Raw genomic sequence first — 21,191 nt, 5'->3', positions numbered from 1 at the left:
TGCTGATGTTGAGCTCACTCAATACACTCTCCTACCTCCCCACCTCCCATATTACCAGTACTAAAGGCATTTTTAGCAGACCCAAGAACATGACACCGGCTTGCAACAAAATCTACCTTGGTACCCCAGTTAACCCTTCCTCTTTTCAGCTTCAGGTGGAGAAGTTGGCTCACAGTACCCCAGCCACTTTAGCCACAGCTTTTCAGAAGCAAACTCAGGGGCCACAACCCTAGAGCACCAGTATTGCAAAGCTTTGAGCTTCTGGTTCAGAACTTAAGAAAATAGGGTGGGGGAGCCCATGTGTTGGGGAGATACACAGCACTCCACAAAGCCAGAGGGAAGGAATTCCAGTCACCCAAAAGTCATTTGGGGCACATTCCTAGGCTGATGAGCTGTGAATTGCTTGGGATGGGAGGATTAGAGGTTCCCAGGGAAACCGCAGTCAAAGATTAGAGAGACAGAAAGTGTGTAATAGGGAAAATAAGGGGAGGGAAGCAGGAGGAGAAGAGAGAAATTACCAAAGGTTTCAGGAAAAAGGAATTCTATAATAAGACAAAAAAAAAAAGTGGACAATGAAGGCAAACATAATTACTATCACATTTATCACAATTACTACCACTCCATTGCTTAGCAGTCTACAGCCACTCCTAACACAGAGAATTAGAATATATAAAGATCATCCCACCCTGCTTAGCCCCAAGCAGCTTAGAAAGGAATGCATAAAGTGCTGGACCTGTATTGAGTCCTGCCTGAGACAGGGCTCTGGACAAAGTCACTTATCTGCTGTGTGCCCCAATTTCCTCATCTGTAAAATAGGAATAATAATAATAGCATCTACACCAGGAGTTGTTGTGAGGATCAAATGAGATAATATGTGTAAAGTGATACTGCAAACCTTAAAGTACTAAGTAAAAGGTAGCTATGATTATGACAAGGGTATCGTTATCACATCTCAACTGACTCAGGGTGTAAACTAATTGTGAACATGGCCTGAACACCACCTTTGAATACATCCATCAAAGACATTTCAGATAACTGCAAAAGGAATTTTTGGGGGCTTGATTGAGGTACTTGATCCTGCCCTGTGAGACTTGGAGGTTTGGAATCAAGGATGCGAGCATCTGACAAATTATGGTGGAAGCCTCTAGCCAAGTCCCTTAGAGGGAAAAGACCCAGTCCTGATCTCAGCCTCTTACTTTCTTTAACCAAAGGAAAACCTTGTGAACTTCAGAGGGTTGGAGGATTTTAGTTTTCACGCCAAGATCCTACTCTTCGCAATAGCTCCAGAATAGCTGACAATATCTATACTAGGAGCCAAGTACAAACTAGATACTCTGAAGGAAGGGAGCTTCAGATTCTCCAAGGAGCTCAGCAAAAAAGTTCCATCCTACCCAAGGGGAATTTCATAAGTATCTAACAAAAGGGAGAAAATTACTTCTTGCAACCAAGAGTTCTGAGTTAGTTATGTCTTTGCCACATATACTTACTAATTCTGAACCCACTTTGCCCTAAACTGCATGGACTGGTGAGAAAGTACCTCACAGAATATAAAATTTAAGTAAATATCCCTTACTAAAAGTTAATTTATATTAACTAATCCCAACAGAAGGGAAAGACACTTGTGGGGGCTGATAAACTATAAGATTAGAAACACAGCAATGAAGGATTTGTAAATTATCTCCAGTCCCTTTGGAGGAGAGATGTAGCAGTGACATCTGGAGAACTGAACATTGAGAAAGAAACTCTAAAGCATGTATTTCAATTTTAAATCCAAATTCTCACATCCTGTAGACACACAAACTCATGATTTTAGAGCCAGAAAGAGCTTTAAAGATTTTCTCTCTTCTTTAACCTGGCATCTATAAACTTGTTTTTTCACTACTTTTATAACTATATTTTAATATAACTGTTTTTCTTTGTAATCCTATGCATTTCATTTTACTCATTTAGAAATGCTATCCTGAGAAGGATTTCTTCCATAGGTTTTCCCAGAATAACAAAGGAGTTCGTAACAAACACCAAAAAAAGGTAAGAAACCTGTTCTAGTTCAACCCCTTATTATAGAAATAAGAAAATTAAGATCCAGAAAGGTAAGGTCACTTGGACAAGGTCATGAAGATAGAAGATAAATACTTTAATTAGCACCCAAGGTCTGCTATCAAATATCTCACCAAGCTAGATGAATAGATAATTAAAGAGAAAAAAATATCTTGAGGATCAAATAGTTCAACGCTTTTATTTGCTGGTAAAGAAATTGAGGGTCACAGAAACTAACTGATTAACTCAAGGTTGTGTGGTACAAGTGCCAGGACTAAAAGTCAGGTTTCCGGTGCTCTCTTCACTGGTCTACATTGCCTTTCCTAAGCCTGTGAGTCTCCTGCATGAATCTTTGCTTCCAATCAACCTAAGCCTTCCACCTTTCTGGCTTGTTCCCACTTTGTATCTGCCTTTTCCTCTACTCAAAAGAACCTCTGATAGCCATCACTTGTTCCAAAAACCCAGATCACTTCTTTTTTTCCCTGAAACTTTCCAGGACTGAACAAACCCCAACCCTATGAGTGTTGGTATAAATGTCAGTTATTATGAACATCCTCATTATTACTCTGGGAAAGCAGGAGAGATGGAAGATAAGAGTCGGACTTAGCTGTCACATACAGGCTCACAAGATCCTAAGCATCTTTCTGAGCTTTGTACCTGGACACAGAGTTCCCTCAATGAAGTTCTCCAAACCAATAAGATCACAGAACTTCGCCAAACTCTTCTGATTATTTTGTTACATAATATTGTCAGATTGTTATGATATGTAATGATCATCATGATGCTCTATTATCATGATATGACATGTTGTTATTATTACTTCTCTGGTTAATATTTCTTGGGTCCTTTTGTTCTAGTTATTGCTATCTTCAAATGGTTTGCTTTGTAAAAAAAAAAAAAAAAAGTTTTTTTTTCTCATTTGCATCATATGTATATTTTTCTAAATATCTAGATTTATGGTAGCAAGGTGATATGGAAATAATACTGACCTGGGGGAGCCCCATTCTAGTCCTATTTCTGATAATAATTAGTATTACAATTAACAAGACTAACTAGTAGTTCAGTAAGAAATGTTTTAAGTCAATAACTCACAGGGTCCCAGCAGCATTAGATCTGAAGTTACAAGGAACCAAGTTCAAAGCCCTAATTTGAGAGGAAAGGGAACAAAGGCCCTGAAACGAAGGCCCAGGGACTTGCCTAATGTCATATAAATGGTAAATAATGAGTTAGAATTTGCACCTGGGTCCCCAGGCTCCAAATGCAAGGCTCCTTCAGCTTGGCCAAAATGCCTTTCCTTAATGTATGATGTCAACAAGTATTTATTGACCACTAGAGCACAGGGCTTTGTAATTTAAATGTACCCACAGGACAATCACTTCTCAGATATGCAACCCCAGGTACTTCTGAATGGTGAGTCATCACAGAGTCTCACACATACTCACTCTCTCTCTCTCTCTCTCTCTTTCTCTCTCTCTCTCTCTTTCTCTCTTTGCATCTCTCTGTGTCTCCATCAGTCTCTCTTTGTCTCTGTCTGTCTCTTTCTTCTTTTCTCTCTCTTCCTCCCTTTCTTCCTTTCTCTCTCTCTTTTTTTCTCCTGTCTCTTTTTTTGCATGTCTCTTTCTGTATCTCTGTGTGTGTGTCTCCATCAGTTTCTCTCTGTCTTGTGTCTCTGTCTTTTTGTCTCTATCTCACTCTGCATTTTTCTGTTTCTCTGTCGCTGTCTCTCTATCTCTCTTTGTCTCTCTGTATATCTCTCTGTCTGTGTATGTGTGTGTGTGTCTGTCTGTCTCAGGGGAGTGTATCGAGGAGAGCCACTGAGCACAGAAGGCCCAAAGGAAGAAGAAAGAGACAAGTCATATTTCTCTCAGGCTCACTCTCAATGTCTTGTGATCAGTATTGACCTATTCTACCAGCAAGTGGAACATGGAGAAAATGTCCCCGTGAGTACAGACTCCCTGACATCCCTAAAGAACATTAGTTATACCCTTCTTTCCCTTATTGATTCTCTTGCCCACTAGCAAGCTAAATCTATCCAAAGCCTTGTGGCCAGTCTTACAATTCACCACAACAGAAATGTCCCAGCTAAAAGTTGTTTCCACACATTTTTGGTGCAATTGCTTGTGCCCTGCAATGGCAAATACCCAGATTTTCCTCATTTCAATCACAGAGATTCAGAGAGCTGGTCAATAATAAATGCTAGAATCTTGATGTTAATAATATAAATAAATAATAAATATAATGCTAATAAATGCCAGAAATGGCTTCCAAACCAGATCTTTCTGAATCCAAGACCAAGATTCTATGAGACTGACACACAACAGCCAACAGCCCTTGAGGATCCTCACCTTTCCAAAAGGCACCTCCACTGCTTAGACCAGTGGTTCTCAAAGTCTAGTCCAGAGCATCCTGGGAATCTCTGAAATCCTTTCAGAGAGTCTACAAATTCATAATTAGTTTTTATTTTTAATGTGATCAATATCTATGACTATAAACCACAAAAACAAAAACTCTTTGGACAGATCCTCAATCATTTTTAATAGGATAAAGATATTGAGAACAAAAGTTTGAGAATCACTAGCTTAAACTATGGCATGTAGTGTCTTGGCAATGATATATCAGGAAGAAGGAGGTAAATGTCCTCTTCTTTCAAGTCCCCAGGTGCATATGGTGTAGAAGAATTATCGTGCATTATCCTAACAGACACATTCTGGTTCTTCAATGGAAAAAATTGTTTTAGTAGAAATTAGGCAGCTGGGAATATTGACTGGATAAAGTTCTATACTTAGAGTTGGGGGGGATCTAAGTTCAAATCCAGCCTTAGACACTTATTAGTTGTGTGACCCCCAGGCAAGTAACTTAGTCTCTATTTTCCTGTCTCAGTTTCCTCATCTGTAATAATAACATATTGTTATTATAGATAGAACATACTGATATATAATAATAGGTATAATAATACTTACCTTCCAGGAATGTTGTGAGAATCAAATGAGAAAATGTAGATAACATGCTTTATAAGCTTTGAGTTAAATAAATGTTATTTGTTACCATCATCATCATCATCATCAGTAGTAGTAGTAGTAGTAGTAGTAGTAGTAGTAGTGGTAGTGGTAGTAGTTATAGTAATAGCAGTAGGAGTAGTAGCAGTAGTAGTAGTAGTAGTAGTAGTAGTAGTAGTAAATAGTTAGTAGTAGTATGCAACCAAATAGTACAGCAAATAGAGTGACAGATCTAGTGTTAGGAGGAATTGAATTCAAATGGGATTTCAGACACTTAGCTGTATGACACTGAGAAAGTCCCAAATTCTCTCTCAGCCTCACGGATTTTATCTGCAAAATGGAGATAATAAAAAAATCTTTCCCCCAGAGTTGTTTTGAGGATAAAATGAGATATTTGTAAAGCATTTCATAAAACCTACAATGGTATATAAATATTAGCTAACATTATGATTAAATACTTTAAAGTTTGCCAAGTACCTTATATACATTATCTTACTTTGAAACTGAAAATAGTCTTGAGAAACAGCTATTACCAGAATCACACAATTTCTAAATTGAAAGGAACCTCCAGCCATCTAGTCCTACTTACACCCCTCCCAAATAAATCCTTTGTATAATATATCTGACAAGTGATCATCCAGCCTTTATTTTAAAGACCACCAATGGGAGGAACCCATCACCTCCCACTTTTCAAGGCAGCCCATTCCATTTTGGGATATCTCTAATGGTCAAGAAATTTTTTCAATATCAAGACCAAGACCTTTCCTGGTGGGATCAAATAAGCCTAGAATCTCTGCATCAGACAACTTTCCAAACAGGAAGACAGCCATCAATTTCCTCTATGTCTTCTTTTCTCCAGGTTCAATTGAAGCAGTTCCATTAACTGATTCTCTTACAACAAAGCTAATAACTTTAGTCCATTCCAAGACCCCTTCTCTCCATCCCAGCTTCACAGGAGAAGAAACCAAGGCTCAATGAATCTAAATGACTTTTCCATCATGGCATGTCTAAGAAATATTTAAGGCAAGAAACAAACCCAGATCTCTGTGAACTCCACGTCCATGACTGGAGTCCACTAACCCATGGTGTTTCCTTATTATTCTTCAGTTATACTAAAGAGAAAGATGACTCAGATCCTTCCATGTAAAGGGTCACATATATGAAAAGTGCTCTGCTTTTCAATTTTAAAATGTAAAAATACAGAGTTATAATAAGCTGCCCAAGGACAAGAGCTAGCAGTTGATTAAAGACATACTTAACTATACTCGAATCAACATTACCAATCAACCTGACCTCTATTGGTCAAATATATAAAGATTTTCAGAAGCAAAGGCTTTGGAGTCAGCAGCTTTGGAGCTTCAATGGCCTTTAGAGGCTATTGAGTCCAACCTCCTCATTTTACAGATTCCAGTTAAAGTCCCAGCTTTAACCCTTCCTGTGTGAATATAGAGAAGTCACTTTATTTCTGAGTCTGTTTTCTTAAGTGTAAATTTCTTTAATTTCCTTTTTATCGACCTGTGATTTCACTGACAGATTTCCTCATTTCTAATTTTTAGAAAGTTTCTTGTAGACCTGAGAGTCCCTAAGGCCTTCCAGCAAGGATGAATCAAAGGTAGATTCAAATCTAGGTCTTCATACACTTACTATTCCATGAAATGGCCTAACTATAAAATGATTATAGTATTTGCATTATTTACCCTACAGAGCAAATGGAAAGACAGCACATGTAAATTTGGTTATTATCGTTATTGATAATTATAGCATACCTTGCTACATAAGTCGATTGTTAGAATTTGCACTTTCTTTTTCTCCCAGCAATAATGATTAATTATTTATTATTGCCTGAGCTAAGACTTATTGCTCTTCAGAAGGGAAGTGCTAAGTCAATCTAAAAAAAAAAAAAATCTAAACCCCAAAACAATAAGAAATGTAATTGTCCTATGTGCCCATAATTCCATTTTCCTTAGTGACAGCTAATAATAATTATCATTCACTTCAGATAGCACCATTGTGCCTTAAGACTTACAAAGTGCTTGCCTGCCCATCTCTGCCTACATTATTCTTTTCATGAAAAAGGAAAAAAAAAGGCAAGGGTTTAAGAAGGATTTATCTTTTGATTGATTTATTTGCAGAGTGATATAGGTGAAAGTTGTGGGATTTTTTTTAATTAAGCTGATTATTTCAATAGTCCCTCCAGATATGTGACGTCCCTCTAACCCATAACACACTCTGCTATCCAGGGCAGCAGGACAAGGTTGTACATATGCAGTGGGCTACTGAAGGAGGAAAGAGATAATAAAGGAAGCAGGATAATAAAATCAACAGAGTGCTAGACTTGAAATAAGAAACACCTGGATTCAAATCCTGGAAAAGACAAAATTAAGGGGAAGGTAAGTCCAGTGGACAAATCTGAGCCAGTCTCTTAACCGCCTTGGGCCTCAGTTTCCCCATCTGTAAAAATAGTTAGTTCAACTCTGACTTCCATCTTTAAATCTATGATTCTTTCTGTATAAGCTCTTTCTCCAAGTGGAACAAGGGAAGAAACTGATGGATGCTCAGTAATGAAAGCTATAAATCCTAAGCATCCTCTATGTTCCTCAGGTCACTGATCTGGGAAATCCTTTCTCCTTTAACAGTGAGAAAAAAATAATACATTCTGCAACTCTCAAGATGAATTCTCAGCAACCAAGTATTAGGAATGAACTGTTCATGGAGAATGGAAAGAGCTGGGTTAGATTTCCGCCCCTGTGAGACCCTGGGCTAGGCAAGGCAGCAATCTGGTTCCCAATCTCGATATCGATACACGGGATGACCTCTAAAGTCCCTCCCAGTGCAAAATTCCTTGACTCCAATTAGAGTAAGACACTGCCCAAGAAAGGGGAAGTTTTAAATTAAATGAAAACTCCAAGTGGCTCAATATAATTAGTATGATGAAAAATCTCTAGATTTGGAGTCAGGAAATCTGAATTCTAATCCTGCTTCTGATAACACTAGCTATGTGGCCTTGAAATCATGGCACTCTGGAGGATTTAGCTTTTTCATCTTCAAAATGAGGAAAGATGGACCAAATTATTTCCAAGGTCCCTTCCATCTGTAAATACTATCATTCTATGGCCTGTAAAGAAGCTGCTAAGGGGTACCATAGTGCAGGACTCATCTTCCTATGTTCAAATCCAACCTCAGACACTTAATAACTGTGTGACCCTATGTAAGTCACTTGACCCTATTTGCCTCAGTTTCCTCAACTGGAGAAGGAAGTGAGAAGTCACTCTAGTGTCTTTGCCAAGAAAACCTCAAGTGGGATCACAGACAGTTGGACACGATTGAAAATGACTGAACAATAAAATGATCTATAATGTCACTTTCAACTCTAACCATTCTATGTTATATGAATCCATGAAGGTGATTTTGAAAGAGAAGATGACATAAATCCCAATCTATATTTTAGAACAACCAGATTCCTGAGGGATATATATATATATATATATATATATATATATATATACCCAACACATTTTAAAATGACCATTTTCAGTATCACTTTCTTCAGTCACTAAAACAATAAATCAAGCCATGTTTTGTATCATTTGCTGATTTCAGAGGTCTAAATGCACATACTACATTTAACAATCGGTTTATACTCAACAGGACAGAAGGAAGATTCAAGGAACTTCCTTTCCAAAGGATACAGTTTAAGAACCACCTTCTGAGCCAAGATTCAAATATCAGGGTCTGGCCAAAGCCCACCAAGCCCAAAACTTCTGAAACTACTGTTAACGTGGTCTTCTGCAGCAGAAATAATGTTGTCACCAGCACCCAAATCACTGGCTATGAATATGGTTCATTAAAAAAACCCAACTCACAGCAGCTGGTAACTGCAATCATAACAAGGGAGATTAAGGCTATAAAAAGCAACCCAAGTAATAAATGGGTTGCTTAAAAACCCAATAGCCCTCCTGTCCTGACACTCCCACAATCCAGCTGTCCCTTTTGGACACTGCGGCTTTCCCAAATTGCCATGACTTTGCTTTCCTTGTTTCTGACACAGCCCAATCTAGAACTGGAGCAAAACACCAATGAGTTCCCTTTGACATCAGGCCCAGAGACATCCGAGGATCAAAGGAGATTATGGTACCAAAGTTGGGCAGCCAATTGCATGCACCTGAACAAGAACTCACCCTCTCTTTCCTTACAGGTATTCTATTTGTAAAAGCCCATGGCACAGCACCAGTTGGCATATAGTAGGTGCTCTATAAATACTTATTCCCTCCCTGCCCCATCTTGGATTTCAGAACCTGTGCCCTTGGTTATCTCCACTAACACCTTGATTACAGCCGTGTGGATGGTACTCATTTCACATGGAAAGATTATTCATGGAAATCCTCAATCTGCCTTCTTAAGAGACTAGCGTATACTGTCTGTACTTCTCAATTTGTTTGCTTGTTTTGGGCTTATGTTCAAAACCAATTTTTTTTAGAATGAGTATCCAGAAGTCTCTCCCTTGATCTAGCTTTCCTTCCACTGATATCAACTGGGAACTTGTCTCCAATTTATAGCATCAGAATGTTGCTTGGGGGGATTAAGGTTTGAATAAGTGGCAATAACCAGTGTGGATCAGAGGTGGGATTTGACCCTAAATTTTCTTGAATCCAAGGATCATAAGATCATAAAGTTAAAGTTGGGAGGGACCTTAGAGGCCATTTAGTCTAAACCATTTTATAACTGAGAAAACTGAGGCTGAGAGAGGCCAAATGACTTGCCCAATGTCATATAGCTAATCAGTGTCTGATGTAGAATTTGAACTCAGCTCTTTCTGTCAGCAAGCCCATTGTTCTATGCCCCAGCTGTGCTGGCCCTCTATCCACTACAGTCTGCCTCTTCTTCTGAATAATAACTGGTATTCCTCAAACAATGCTATTTATTAGCCCATCAATAAATGTACATTAATCCCTGTAATAGTCTTTCAGATTATTTGGCAGATTATTTGGTGAGTCTTTCAGATTATCCAAACCTCTGTTTGGAGGGCATTCTCTGAGTCTCTTCCCTTCCTTTCTTTTCCTTTGCCTCTTCTCCTTTTCCCCCTTTTCTTCTTATTTGAGATTAAATCTTTTTATCTCACCCTGGCTGGCCATTCTCAGGTCTACTCCTATTGCTGATCAGCATGGGAGTATTGACCTGCTAAGGTTCCACTCTTCCTTAAGCGGTCTTCTGGCTCCTATGACCACGTCCAACTCATCATGATCCCATTTAGGGTTTTCTTGGCAAAGACACCAGAGTAGTTTATCATTTCCTTCTCTAACTCATTCTGTAGATGAGGAAACTGAGTCAGAGTTAAGTATCTGAGGCTGGATTTGAACTCATACTGTCCCATGCTCTGTATACAATGGCACCTCTCAGTAGTCCCTAATCAGCTTTAGCCCTACTAGAACTAGAACTCCTGAATCAAGCGATCCTCCAGCACCAATCTAAGCCAGTTACAAGGATTGCAGGTAAACACCCTCACACCTGGGTCTCTGAGTCATTTTGGGCAGACTGTTTCTGCTCCAGACACGTGCCCTATTTGTGCAGCTGGGATCAATGCCTCCTGTCTATTTGCTCATGATATCAAAGGTGGGGAGCCAATTGCCTGCACCTGAACAAAAACTCTCCCTTTCTTTCCTTACCAACTCCAGGCTCATAACCTGCCTCGGGAGTTGCCCTGCAGTAATGGTGACTGGCTCAGGTGTCCCACTCATTGACCAGGAGTGACAAAAGCTTGTTGGAACTTGAGCACACCACCTGCAAGGGAAACAGCCCTTCCCCGATCCTAGAACTCATACCAGTCCCCCTGCCAGAAGGCAGCCTGGAAAGAGAATTAGAGCCCATGCCCTAGAACCTTGCATCCATGCTTGGTTCCAGGCTAGTCTCTCTTTAGTCATCCTTCTGGCCCTGAAGCCAACTCGAAGGCTTTCCATCATCACTCAGCACTACTACCCTGAGACAGCTCCCAAAGCCTCATATGTTAGATTAGCTCTAGGCTGGGGGTATCGGCTTGCCAGGGAAGAAAACAGAGACTGTGCTGTGAGAACTGGGTCCTTGCTGCCTAGTCCTAAGACATATGTAAAGCGCTCTAAGACAATTACAGGGGCAGTTAGGTACCCAGCCTGAAGTCAAGAATATTTATCTTCTGAGTTCAAATCTGCCCTCAGATACTTATTAGCTGTGGGACCCTGGGAAAGTCACCTCACCTTGTTGCCTCAGTTTCCTCACCTGTAAAATAAGTTGGAGAAGGAAATGGAGCAGAAATGACAAACCATTCCAGTATCTTTGCCAAGAAAATCCCAACAGTCACAAAGAAAAACTGAAAAATGACTTTTAAATGGCCAACCACACAACAGTGTGTAAATGGAACGCAATATTACTGCACCATATGGAAGGATGAAAAGGAAAGGAAGATTTTTCTGAACTGATTTGAAATAATAAGATGACCTTAGAACTTTAATAGGCAAGAACTGATTGATACAACTACTAACTATAATTCCAGAGGACTGAGGATGAACCATGCTATCTACTTCCTGAGAAAGAAATAAAAGATTTAATGTTTTCCATGAGACGTATTTTTGGATATTACTCATGTAATGTTTGTCTTATTATACATATTGGTTACAGCAGCTTTGCTTTTCTTTCTTTCAGTGGGAAAGGAAGGCAGGATAAAGAGAAAATCAATGCTCATTCATTGAAAAATAAAATAAATTTTTAAAAAAGAAACAACACTCCACTGTCATCATGCCTCAAAGTTGAAATGATAAAAATTGTGATTCTGAGGATTAGAAAGTTATAGCCAGTTGGGGAAATCAAGGCTTAAGTGAAAATGAGCCTTAAAGAACAACTAAAATTTCTAAAAAACAAAAAATAAAATAGAAATTAAGAGGAAAGGAGTCCAAGGAGAGGATACAGCCTGGGCAAAGATAGGGAGGTAGGAAAATTTAAAGAATAGCAAGTAATCTAATTTATTAGTGTGAGATACTGAAAGGAAAGTCTGCTGATCCAGGTGGTGCTATAGTGCAGGCAGGGTAAGGAGCTGATTTTATTCTAAAGGTGGTGGGAGAGCAGTGAATAATTTTTAAGCCTGGTAGTAACAGAATTCACACATTTGCCCCAAAGGATGTTACTCATAATCACTGTCCTCATTCACATTTCTCACCTCTAGCTAGATGGCAAACTAAGTTCTGCAGATGATGTAGGATGCAGCTATTGCTGCTGGGAACCCCCTCTACCCTCTCTGAAATCCCTGGGATGAAATATCTCCTCCCTAAAATATATCCTGGAAATTTTGACCCACACATCCCCCTCTCCCACTCTGCCCCTATGAAACTTCTGTTGGAGTTGCAAGAAAATGTCTGGCAGGATTTTTTAGAGTGCTAAGAGAAGATCAGGAGACTAATGGCTACCGTGGAATTAACAGGCAGCTCTCTTTCCTCTGTGGTTTTTACCGCAACCATCTGTGCATTCAGAAAACAAGGGGATCTATAATTAGCCCTGCAAACTGCCACGTTTCTGAATGACTTTTTTGGCTGCTCCAAAATGATGAAAAACTGGAGTATACATGAGGTTATTGAAATTAGAGTGTTTGGGGGTATTTTTTTTTCTGATGCTGATTCTCAGAAAACCGAACTTGGCTGAAAGAAGGAAGCCCAGATAACAGTCCAAAGAACATGGTCAGTTTTGCCCAGATAACAGTCCAAAGAACATGGTCAGTTTTGCAGATATAGAGGAACGTTGGTGGATGGATGTCAGGTGACTACAATGCTTAGTATTGAGAAAGACCCTCAGTCACTGGAAGGAAATGAACAGACTACATTTCCCAGAAGTCTGTGCTTGGACTTTGTAGCATGGAAACATCACCTGGGTGAATTTTGATTGAATAGATGTGCTCTCAGGACGGGAATTTTAAATCCCTGAGGACTTTTAGGGCAATTGATAAGAAGGACAGGACAATATAACATTCATTCCTCATATGGCAGGATCTCAAGAACCATCCTCGACCATGGGCAGAGTCTATAATATACTCTTTAATCTGTCAATGTCCTTCCTAAATATTTCAGATGTGGGATGACAAGGTCAAAATACAGAGAGACTTCCAGTTCTTCCCAATCTCAGCACCAGGATCCATGTTTATAGCCGCATCTCTGAGACAAGATAATGAAGGTCAGAGCCAATGGATTTGGCCATATTGGACATTTGGAGAGCTGAACTGCATTCACCTCAGGCAGAGTTGACACTGTGATGTCAATGATCCCTTCACTGATCTCAGCTCTATGATTTATATGTTCCAATATTTCATCCATCACATGTTTAAGAGCACCTGATGATTTGAGAATGGAAAGATGGTGAGAAAATCAGGAGTGTGATCTTACCAACATAGTAAAGTCCAATGGTGTCTTTACCACCATGAAAAGCCCAAGGTCCATCTGAAGGCTAGAACTAAGAACTGAATCATACTTATACTACCATGGAAAAAGTCAAGGTTCATCTGAAGGGTAGAATTATCTCTGCCCATTCTGCTGAAGCCTTATATTCAGGATAGGAGTGAATTCCTTTAAGATTGTCAGTAATGCTTCCTGTACTACCAACTGCTTGGGCTCCCTGGCCAAGATCATTCATGATAATTTTGATATTGCTATATTTGATATTAATATCATCAACACAGTCCTTGGTGTTACTGCTACCCAAAAGATAGTAGATGGCTCCTCTGGCAAGCTGAAGCATGATGAGTATTCTCCCTCCTTCCACTGATGCTGCTAAAGCTATGGGCAATGTCAAACCTGAGCTGATGGGAAGTTCACAAGTTCTCACTCTCAGTGTAATTGTTGTGGAGCTGACCTGCCACCTGGAGAAAGCTACCAAATATGGTAAAATAATAAAGGAGTGAACCAAGCATTAGAGGGACCCTTGAAGTGCTTCTTGGGCTTCACAAAGGATCGAGTTGTATCCTGTGACTTTTAGCAGCAATACCCACTCTCCTACCTTTGATGCTAGTGCTGGTATTGCCCTCAGAGACCGTTTTGTCAAGCTCATTTCCTGGAATGACAATGAGTATGTAGACTTCATGGTCTATATGGCCTTCAAAGAGTAAAGTGAAAAGCCATGACTCTCCAGCCAAAAGAAGAGCCCTACCATACCCCTAACCTATTTCCCTGTACTGGGGATTTCATGTCTCATTCATAGTCCTGGTCTCCAAGGCACTCTCGTGGCATAGAGTCCTGTTTTGTTTACCATCAATAAAGCCTCTATATTCAGTGCAAAGACAAAAAACAATATACAAAGATTTAGTCCCTACATAAGGATGATATTATTTTAATCATTCTTCTGTCGTGCCTGACTCTTCATGACCCCTTTTTCTTGGCAAAGATACTAGAATGATTTAACACTTCTTTCTTTAGCTCATTTTACAAGTGAGGAAACTAAGGCAAACTGAGTTAAATGACTTGCCCAGAGTCACATAGCTATTAAATGTTTGAGGTTGGATTTGAACTCACGAAAAGGAGTCTTCATGTCCAGTGTTCTATGCACTATGGCATCATCTTCAGAGTTTGAGACGCTTTCTAACACAACCTAAAATTGGATGGAGTGAGGGGGTGTTTGATTGGTTGGTTTGGGACTGTCACATTGCACTGTTGACTCATATTGAGTCCATTAAAACTTCTGGATCTTTTCCAAATGATTGGTATCGAGCCATAGCCACCCCATCATTCTTGTTTGTTGAAATCTTTTTTTGGGCACTGTCGGCCATTCAAATGTATTCGCTATCCCTTCCAGCTTAATAGCATCAGTTAACTTAATAAACTTGTCATCTATGCCTCCATTCAGGTCAGTGACAACGATGTTAAACCATTCGGGGCTAGGGACAAATCCCTTGGGAAGTCTCTTGGCATTCTTTGAAAGTCTATAATACATTTTACCTTTGATCGTTTTTTCCCATCTGAACACACCTCTTCCTGATAACAAGTTTAGTTCTTAGGAATGAGGGATGTTTGACCCAGAGGAAAGAAAAGCAGTGTGATGTGGAAGGGAGGACATGGAGAACAGGAGTCTCCGAAGGGCTGGTATATAGTAAGAATGATCGATTTTGTTCTGATTGGCACCAGAGGGAAGAATTAGGTGCACTGACTGGAAGCTGAAAAGACTAAAATGTAAAATTGATATATAACTTCCTAGCAATTTTTGTAGTTCAGTTATTTCAGTTGTGTTCAACTGAGTGTGATCCCATTTGGGATTTTCTTGGCAAAGCTACTGGAGCAATTTCCTGCTCCAGCTCATTTTACAGATGAGGAAACTGAGGCAAACTGAGGTTAATTGACTTGCCCAAGGTCACCCAGCTGGTAAGCATCTGAGGTTGGATTTGAACTCGTGAGGATGAGTCTTCCTGACTCCAGGTCTGGCTCTCTATGCACTATGGCATCACCTGGCTGTCCCTGTTCTACTCAGTATAGCTTTAATTGTTAGGAAGTTTTCCCTAAATCGTCCTCTCTACAATTTGTACCTATTTATTATTCCTAGTTCTTTTTGAGATAAGCCTTAACTACAACAATGTAAATGGAAAGAACAGTCAGTAAGTTTGCATTTATTAAATGCCTACTGTGTGCTAAGCAATGGGGATATAAAGAAATGGAGGGAAGCACTCCCTGCTCTCCAGAAAGCACAGTCTAGTGAGCTAATAACAATAAAGATGAAACTCAGCATATGCAATTATCATGACCAAGCCTGACTCTGAGGAAAATACCTTCTGCTTCTCTTCCACATAACAGTTCTCAGATACTTGAAAACAGCTCTTGTGTCTCCCAGTCCCCAAACCTTCTCCTTACCAGATGAAACGAGTTTCTTCATCTGTAAAATGGGGACACTAACAGCACCTACTTCTCAGAAGTTGTTGTTTGCTCTTTGTTCTCGAAGAGAACCATGACATGTGGGAAGGGATACCCTGACATGCAAGTGAATTGGATTTCAATGAGGGAGGGCTGTGCAAGGTCGTGTGCCTCATTTTCCCCTCCAGAACCATCTGGATCCAGTGGCAAGATATAGATCAAGACAAGTGGAGATGCACTCCTCCTCCCCAATTACTGTGAGAAACAAATGAGATAATAATTGTAAGGTGCTTAGCATAGGAGCTGACACACAGTAGGTGCTTCATCAATGCTTGTTCTCCCATTCCCTTCCTATGTGTCTATTGATATTCACGATATCACTCCCCTTTCAATGTAAGCTCCTGTAGAGTAGAGATTGCATTTACTTTTTCCTAGTAAACACTTAATGAATGCTTATGAATTGCTTGATTGCTTGATTGTCCTTCATAACCTGGCTCCAAATTATCTTTCCATCCCTATTAAACATATTTCCTATTGTGAACTTTAACTTCCATCTCCCATCTCCATTCCCATCCTGAAATCTTCTTTCTCTCTTCAATTCTGCCTCTTAAGATCTCTAGTTTCCTTCAAAGCTCAGTTATCATAAACACTCCTACATGAAACCTTTTCTCATGCCCTTGAGCTGCTAGTATCTTCCCTCACCAAAATCCCCTTGTATTTACTCAATATATTTGTTCTTTCATCCCTTCCCAGTAGGATGTAAACTCCTTGAGGGATGAAACCATATTGTTTTCATCCTTCTTCCTCTAATATCCCCCACAGAACAGGTATTAACTTGCTGAACTATTTACCTCTCGCCAAGAAAAGCATCTTTGTTTTTGCAAGAACCCTGGGTTGGTTGGTTAAGTTTTTCTTGATTTTTCACTGAGGAACCCTAGAGTCAGAGGAGGAAAAGTACAGTCTGATTCATGGTAAATTATTCACAATAATTTACTCCCATAGCTGGAGAATCACTTTTTAAACCCTTCATGGACCAAATCAACAACATGGTGTTTTCAAAGTCTGTTCTTGTTCAGTTTCTGCACAAGTACCGAGAGATTTCTTGCCTTTTTCTGATTCATCTCCAGGATAAGAGTTTTCAAGACTGTGATTTAGTGAGATTTTCCATTATGTTTTTAGGGTATTAGTTGGGGATCACTGGCAAACCCTGAGATAACATTAAGCTACAAATGTCTCATTACCCCTCATCGTCCTATGTAGCTTGGCAAATAGTCATTCACTCAAGGCAAATATCCATGGATAACTATGAGCAGGAAGGAAGGTAGATTTTTACAAAATCTCAGAATTGTGGGGTTGGAAAAGATTTTCTAATTTAGCCTGGTTCTGAAAAAGAATTGCCCTACTACACAAGTGACAAGTGGTCATGCAGCTTCTATCTGAAGACCTGCCCGGAGGATGAGTATGTTTCTTTGTCAAGATCTCCACAGATGAAAGAAATAGGGTTTTCAACTTCCCAAGCACTTATGGTAATCAGCTATATATGGTATAAGTCAGCTTGGATTTCACTCCATGGAAGACACAGATAACATGTAACAGATTCACTATTGCCCTGAACAAAACATTTAAGTCTCATCTTAAGTCCCAGAGTCACTTCTGTGATCTACTCCATTTATGCTATAATACTAAATACTTGTATTGACCCAGAAGGAAAACAAGTTTGTATTTACTGGAGCGGCAAGTCCCTTCCCAAATAGTACCACATTGTGCATAAGTCTTATCCATTTCCATAAGTGATATTTAAAGTAATTCAAGATAGTTATTATGTCTCTTCCCTCCCCCCCACCTCACTCTTCCTGACAATTCTCTCCTCCTAACAACAACCTTCTCTTTGTCCCATGCAGCAGTCCATGAAATTCTCAATATCCTTTATAGGCAAAATGCTACATTAGTCATAACATATGTTGGACTTATGAAGTTGATGATATGAGCCCAAGGACAATATTTTACATTGATTTTTCTCATTATTTTCTGCCTTGGATTATACCTCATGTGGAGTGTTGGATTCTAGACACCGAAGTTTGGAAGTGATGTTAATAAACTTGAGAATGTCCAGGGAAGGATGTCTAAAATGGAGAAGGACATTCTCACTGCCATAAGCTATGGCTCTCAGCACAGACCAAATGGTATTAGCTTTTTAAATTTCCACATCACACCCTGAGTTTGCAGCAGTCCATGAAATTCTCAATATCCTTTACAGACAAACTGCTACTTTAGTTCTAACATATGTTGGATTTATGAAGTTGATTATTTGAGCCCAAGTAAGATTTTTCATTGATTCCTATTAAATTTCCTCCTTTTAGATTCAGTCCAATGATCTAGGTTGCCTAGATCTCCCAGGATATCTTCCTAACTCCTAGTATACTAGTAGTGATAGTTTATATTCATATTTTCAGCATTTATTAATGCATACCTCTGAGTATTTTATGTTTAAGTATTTTTTTCATAGTAGAGAAAATATACAGCTATGTTCTATCTTATAATTTACTGCTTTGCATAGTAAGTAACTTTCTTTTTTGTTTGTTTTTCTAATTTATTTAACTTTGAATTCATGGAACAAAACAAGCATTTCCCTAACACAGTACAATTTAAAAAAAAAAGATGATTTTACATATAGTAAGAATCTATCGAGAAAGAACCTCATTAATCAGTTTTAGAGAGGATGCTGGGTATGAATCTAGTGCAGTTAGGTAATTCCTGGATAAAGCACTAGGATGGCTAGGTGGTATAGCAGAAAGAGTGTCAGACCTGGAATCAGGAAAACCTGAGTTCAAATTGAACTTGAGATAGTTCCTGGCTTTGTGACTGGGCAGGTCACTCCATCCTGCTTGCTTCTGTTTTCTCCTTTGTAAGATGAGCTGGAGAAGGAAATGGCAAACCACTCCAGTATCTTGGCCAAGAAAAGCCCAAATGGGGTCACAAAGAGTCAGACACGAATGAAAAATGACTCACCAACAAGATAAAGCACTGGAGCTGAAGTCACGAAGAGCTCAGTTCAAATACAGCTTTAAGTCACTTACAGCTGTTGTTTGTCCTTTGTCCTTGGAGATGCCCGTGACATTAGGGATGTCATAACATACAAGTGAATTGGACTTCAGTGAGGGAGGGCTGTGCAAAGTCACCAGTCTCACTTTCTCCTCTGGAGCCACCTGGGTCCAGTGAGAAGATGTAGATCAGGGTGACTGGAGATGGCTCTGGATGCTGTAGGAGCCCTTGATCTTTAAAATAAGGTCTTTAATGGATCTCATTTGTCTGTTAAGGACCTTAGCTTAAAGAGGCAGAGATCTTGTACTGCATCCTGGGCCATCGCCACTTACTAGCAACATCACTGCTCGAGTCACTTAATCTCTTGATTGCCTCAAATTTCTCATATGTAAAATGGGAACAAAAATAGCACCTACCTCCCAGGGGTTTTTGTGAAACTCAAATGTTTTACAAGCTTAAATCACACAATTAATGCTAACTATTATTATGTCATCCCTAAGCTTTGTGTAAGAGATTTCTTGAATTGCAAACCAAAGAAAAAGCCTGATCCTTACCTCTGTTTAGAGGTCACTTTTCTTCAGAACTGAATCCAGATCTCAAGTCTGTCTAAATCCAGAGTAGAAAAATCTTTGTGGAAAAGTGGATTTCCCTTGGGTCCCAGGTGATACACAAATGATTGTATTTAGAACAAAAATAATTGAAATTGGGGGGGGGGGGAGTTGGAGAGTAGAAACTGATAAAACAGTGGTTGAGGCCAATGAAAAAAATGGACCAAAGCAAAGAAAGATGGAACAGAAGTCCTTTTCAGGCACTGTCTAACGAGCAATGGCAAAACGAAAATAATGGGTGCTTTTACCAGAGAGGCTTTTCTCATCCCCATCTCAGCACATGGGAACACAATAAATAGCCTGCAGGTGAGCAGGGCAGCACATCACAATATCAATCTCCAAATCCTGCCCAAATTTTCCCTATCCATGAAGACAGCCAGTCCCTTGGGTCCTGTCACCTACTTCCAAGAAGCCATGGAGTTTGACATTTTCTAAGCTGTAGAATATCAGGGCTCATTTTCTTTACTGTCTGGTTCAGTTTGGGAGAACTGAAAAGAATACAAGAGGACGTTTAAGGAAAAATAAAACTGGCATTTAAGGCCAGCATCCAACAATGTCTTGCATGCAGTGGATCTGTAAATCCTTGAGGAAGGAAAAAGAGAAAAAGGGAGAAAGAAAGGGGAAAAGGGAAGAAGGGAGGAAGAAAGGAAGGGAGGAAAAGATGGAAAGAAAAAAGAAGGAAGGGAGGAAGGAAAGAAAGGAGAAAGAAAGCAAGGAAGAAAGCAATGGAGAGAGAGAAAGGAGTGAAAGGAGAAAGGGAAGAAAGACAGAAGAAAAGAAGGAAGGAAGGAAGGAAGGAAGAGAGAAATGGAGGGAAGGAAGGAAGAAAAGACAAATTCAGATGGTACAAGAGTACTTGCCTGAATCAGGAATGGTGAAGAAGAATGGGGAGTGTCTTGATTGGATATGACAGGGAACTTAACTAGATGGCATTCTGTAAGCACTGTGAGCAAGTATAATACAACCTCAGAACTTCAGATGTTTTCAGGGGTGATCAAAGACCAATTCTTATCTGAAGCCTGAGCCCCCTCTAACAACATTCCCAACAAGAGATCAGCTAGATTATGCTCAAATATCTCCTGATGATAGAAGAAAATTCACCCTCTCCATCAGCATTCAAGATCATGAATACTGAGTCACAGCAGTAGAATCCAGCATGCATGTCAATCACTTGGCCTTTAACTTCAGAGAACTCCCAAAAGAGTATTCTTCAGATAAGTTGTTGAGGTTTTTTGTTTTTAAGCAATTCTGTTAGCAGCTGCTCTTTTAAATAATAACCATATTCTGGCAAACCGCATGCATATAGAATGACAGCTATAGAAAACAAGTCCCTCGTCACTGTCGAGAAGATTCTGTCAAGGAATCCATCCCTCAGACAGACAGTCTCAAAACCTTCAAATCATCTTTAAGTTCCCTTTCTCCTGTGCCCTATGTCAAGTCAACAAACATTTCCTTAACAGCAATGATGTGCCAATCACAGTGCTAAGTGCTTGGGATAAAAAAATAAAATAAAATAAAATAATCTCTGCCCTCAAGGAGCTTACATCCTATCCAGCAAGAAAACAAGTACTTATATAAGCATAAGAGAACTTTGACCATTCACTTGTCTAGGGCTTAAATTTCTTCTGGGAAAAGAAATTAATGAGTTATCTGCTTTGAAGGCA

General features: G+C 39.5%; 1 protein-coding gene and 1 pseudogene across 7 annotated transcripts in view; one reads left to right on the top strand and one right to left on the bottom strand.

The window, feature by feature from the left end:
* The window catches only part of KIAA1549L (KIAA1549 like), a 282,022-nt gene that overhangs the window by 187,718 nt on the left and 73,113 nt on the right, over positions 1 to 21,191 (bottom strand). The window lies entirely within an intron of this gene.
* On the top strand, positions 13,246 to 14,227 carry LOC111721550 (annotated as a pseudogene).

Source organism: Sarcophilus harrisii, chromosome 6, assembly GCF_902635505.1.
Source record: "Sarcophilus harrisii chromosome 6, mSarHar1.11, whole genome shotgun sequence".
Classification (NCBI taxonomy): domain Eukaryota; kingdom Metazoa; phylum Chordata; class Mammalia; order Dasyuromorphia; family Dasyuridae; genus Sarcophilus; species Sarcophilus harrisii.
This window is presented reverse-complemented; position numbering and strand designations above follow the sequence as displayed.